Source organism: Sinocyclocheilus anshuiensis, unplaced genomic scaffold, assembly GCF_001515605.1.
Source record: "Sinocyclocheilus anshuiensis isolate Anshui unplaced genomic scaffold, SAMN03320099.WGS_v1.1 scaffold457, whole genome shotgun sequence".
Taxonomy (NCBI): Eukaryota; Metazoa; Chordata; class Actinopteri; order Cypriniformes; family Cyprinidae; genus Sinocyclocheilus; species Sinocyclocheilus anshuiensis.
The window spans coordinates 786,871-791,640 of record NW_015537939.1 but is presented as its reverse complement, the minus strand read 5'-3'; the positions used below and the strand labels follow the sequence as shown (position 1 = coordinate 791,640).

At 36.8% G+C, this 4,770-nt stretch overlaps 1 protein-coding gene across 1 annotated transcript in view; it reads right to left on the bottom strand.

The window, feature by feature from the left end:
- Window positions 1-4,770, bottom strand: part of LOC107662559 (probable voltage-dependent N-type calcium channel subunit alpha-1B) — a 65,080-nt gene that overhangs the window by 16,595 nt on the left and 43,715 nt on the right. The window lies entirely within an intron of this gene.

The window sequence follows — 4,770 nt, the reverse complement described above, 5'->3', positions numbered from 1 at the left end:
ATGTTGATTTAATTTAGTTAATAGAAGTTAATTGACAAAGAAAATCTATTTATGACATTATTTTGACAGCATCCTCATTTTACAGCATTTTACACAAGTGCCTAAAACCCTTAACATTACTGTAGCTTTGCAGGTATTTTTCTTTTAGCATGCTGGAGACGTTGCCACAGTTCTTCTGGATTTAGTCTGTCTCAGTTTGTTCTGTTTCTTCATGTCATTCCAGACAGACTGGATTATGATGAGATCAGATCTCAGTGTGGAGCACTGGCTGTTGTCAGACAAAAATCTCACTGGATTATTGCAATTAATGGCAAAATGAATGTTTGGAAATGTAAACTGATATTTCCTACTGACACACTACAGCAAAAGATAGAAATAAATGACTTAAAACCATTGTTTAACTGTAGCTGGTGAAAATACTAGTGTTCTAATAGTTATGGCCACCACTGTGTATCTTTATATATATACATTGTATATATAAATTAACCGTGTCATTATTTTTGCACTATTTTTATTTGATAATAATTAATGAATAATAATAATAATAGTTACATTATCATATCTTTAACATTCATATTTTAATTGTATTAATTTTTTTATTTTATGCATTCATTAAATATTACATTTAAAGATAATTTGTCTTATATATCATTTAATATTTATTATATTTGATAGACTTTTTTATGTGATGATAATAATAATAATTGTTAAAATGATTTAATAATATTTAATAACATATTTTGAATTCATTTATTCATTATTTCATGTATTCAGCATTTCACGTCCTCAAAATGTAAGCAAAATAAAATATCACAGGTGTCATTCTATACATTTAATTCTCTTTTTCAAAACGAACAAGCAAAAAATGTCTTTAAATCTCATCTCGCACTGTATCAAATGGCTGGATCGCCCTTTAGGTCAGTGACTCATGTAAGGTAGCCATCAGAAGAAACCCCTCTGAAGCGGACTGTCAGCTTTTGGTGTTGTGTGTGTTTATGTTCTGGGAAATCAGCATAACCTAATCTAATCTAATCCCATCACCACAGTGACACCGCCGAGATGACAGACATTAGATGTTGCCATGGCAATGTAGCTGGCTGGCGTAGCACACATGAGCCCGTGTGTCCTCAGGAGCACTGGAGTGGAACCAGCCGCACACGGCATGTGTGCAAAAGATCTTCCCATTAAATCACAATCATCAACTTGCAGCAGGCAAACTGTGAAGCCTTATATAAAAGTTACAGTTCTTATGTATGCCAGAGGAGCATCTTTCTTCACTGACATGTGATCTGATTTGCTCATAAGACGAGAGAGAATAAGAGGATGAGAGACCGAAAGAAAGATGGATGTATGCGAAGAGGGAAGAGAGGATAGCAGCAGGGTTGGGGTGGAGGGATCATGCAGAGTACTGTGAGGCTGAGCAGACATTCCCCATTAAATATGATAGAGCTGCCGCAACACCCCCGCAGTCTATCTAACTCACTACCCAGAGAGGAGGAGGAAAGTTAGACAAGGAGGAAGAGTTAGCAAAGTTTCCAGCATTCTTTTTTTAATAAAGCTGACCTTTACAGAAAACGTAATCCTGTGTGGCGACAACAGCGCCCTCTGCTGGAGCTGTGCAGTCAGAGTCTGAGCTGTACATCTCGCAGGCATACATGCTAGGGACCACCAAGACATGAAGAGCCAATGCTCGAGAGAAAATAAAATAAAAGGTGACATAAAGAATGTTAATTCTTGCATCATAATCAGCATGTCACTGAATATTTTCACTGCTGCTGTATAAAAAAAAAACTACCCAAACATTAGGAAAAAGTTTGTATTAAAACTTAATTTGTTTGTATTAAAAGTTTGTATTAAAAATTCTTACATTCTACCTAAAAATATGCAAAAAAAAAACTGAATTACATATATGGTGACATTTAATTAAAAATAAATAGATATAATAAGCAGATTCTCTTAAAATATAACCTATATAATAAATATGAGTAATATATATGATTTACTTGTGTATACAATGTAAAAAACATACTTTTAGAAGTTGTGAATAAATCAAAGACTATTGGACTACGTTTAAAAAAAAAAAAAAAAAAGATCAGTACGGGTTGTTTAATTCTTAAAGTCCCCATGAAATCAAAATTAAAGTTTTTTGGGTGTTAGTATCAATATGTTAGTCTTAAGGTTATCTACCTTAAATTTACTAGCAATTTCTGATTGAAAATTGTTTGAAAGCAAATCCTCTACCAAATTTTCTTCATCTTTTACAAGTTTCATACAATGAAAAGGGCCACTTTTAAAGTATGAAACCTGCAAGTATGGGCTATACAGCAATATACACTAATTTACTACTGGAAAAGATGACAGATATATATGACTTATAAGATTACATTTTATATACAGTAAGCTTTCTAAATACTCATTTTATAGGATTTTTGTGGTAAGATAAGACTCTGGTTGCTTGTGGTGGAGAGAGACTAGCACAAAAATACCTTTATTATTTTGAATGTAGCAGGGTAGCTGGCAGCAAAAAGGAGAGATTTTTAATATCCCGCTTATCGATGACAGAATATCTCTCTACACAAGGGCACCAAGCTCAGGCACAGGAACTATGGCTGGGAACGATATCTGCTATTGGTCAAAGAGAAACACCCTCACATAAAGACACAAAATACAATAACACGTATACAAACAAAAATAGATGCAGGCAAATCCTGCTTTACAATATCAAGCTGTCATGAGAAATTGGCAATCAACTCCTGCTTTGCATTATCACAAGCTAAAATTTAAATGAGCTACCGTCAAATTTAGCCCTGCACATAATCATTATGGAGACAACAGAAGTCAGAATGAGCATATACAGTATGGCTGTTTTAACAAAAGATTGCAGTCAGATGATGAACCCGAAAAAGCTGTTAGGGATTGATTGTTTATGAAAACCATCTCTGAGCTGAAACGGTGACTGCAGTTCATAACTAATGCACACTTGTGATTGACAGCTGCTGATTTGTGGCACTCGACTGAATGTGCCGCCAAAGTCACGCTGCACTCGCCAGTGCTACAAACTGTAAGACAGGATGAAAAGAAGAAGCGGGAGAGACAGCGGTGGAGAGGGAGAGCGTGAGTGAGACTCTCACCCTCAGCGGGGGTGCTGTGATGTAATTACTGTTGCAAGGTGCTGGAATTGGGTTTTTCACACATCTCAGAAAGAGACTTACCCCTCTCAGATGATCGTCCAGTGTCAGAGAAGAGCTGTCAGTCAGCCTCGGGCACACAGTGACCTCACAACCTCAACAGAGCAACTCAGACCTTAAGACTAGAGAACAACCTGAGCAGAATACGAAGGGAAATGTATCTGGAAGGTGTTACAAACAGAAGACTTGTCAGCAAATGATAATCTTATGAGCCGAACACCTTCTCAAGAGTCAAGACGACCTGTTGTAAAGGCACTAATGAGATCTCTTTAATGTCTTCAATGTGTGAATTGTTTCTTTTAGAGAGTTTAAATTAAGTTTAAATGGAGAGTTATGAAAAAGAACTAAAGAAAAAGTCACCACTACCCCCAGATATAGCAGAATTTTATATTAGAATTTTTATTTCAGAAATGTTTTAATCCATTTCAACTAGAATATCCCTTGTTATTTTATTCAAGTGAACTGAACCTCTGATGTGTGTTACATGATCTGAGTTGCACATCTCATGCATGTAAATTTCCGGGCTTTCCGAATGTTGCACTCAGACAATAGCTTTCTTTCTAAAGCCATACTCAACTTGCAGCTAAGTTAAAACACTTGTTTTGGAGGAATGATTGCATGTTCGGTCAGAAGGCAGTCTACTGCCCGGGATGTGTCAGGATGCATTAGCATTTACAATGTGGTGATGTGCGTTTCTGACTTCTACTGAACATGGTTTCAGTGACTGAAGCACAAAAAATGTTGGATCCCGTTTATAACTGTATTCAGTATACTCAGTTAGTGACCACATCACCCCAAAATAGATCTTAAGTGTAAACAGGGCGCTAAAGTTTCAGAATAGTCATTTAACAGATATTTCAATATCATCTTCCAAGAAAAAATGATCTGTATTGTTTACATTCATTTAATGGGCCTAGGGATATGCCGGTATCAAATTCTCATGTTGCGATTAATGCAATGCAGCGCCAGGCGCGACGCAAGTGTTTTTTCCTAGTTTCAGCCCGACGCAGTTATCGTTTTCACGTCCTGCGCCACGTTGTTCAAATAGCAAATGCATTTGCTCCCATTTGTGCGCTCATGGGCATGCTGGTCTGAAAATGAGTTCAGGCACATTGCTGGTGCGTTGCTATTTTGGGGCAAGTGAAATAGACTGCGCCACTAACCAACTAAAACCTGGTCTACAATCAATGGCGCAGTATTTTTTTGTTATTTAAAGGGGTCGTTGAATGGTTATTTAATAGGCTTGATTGTGTTTATGGGGTGCAGTCTAACCTTCTTCTGTTAGCTTTTAATATACGATTTTATTCTGATTAAAGCTTTAATACAGTTCGGCAACCGCACGCACGTCCATGTATAAGGCTTCTCATAACTATAGTATGTGAAAATAAGTGTATTCACTGAGCTGATGATCTTAATGAGAGAGAGAGGGATAGAGAGATGCAGAGCGTGTGCAGAGCAGGGCGAGGCCAGGAACAAGATGAGAATGCTGCTTTAGAACATTGATTTTGAAACTTGTGAATCCATTAGAATCGTTAGAAGACAGAATCGCGATTCATATATGAATAGATTCTTACGTGCAGCC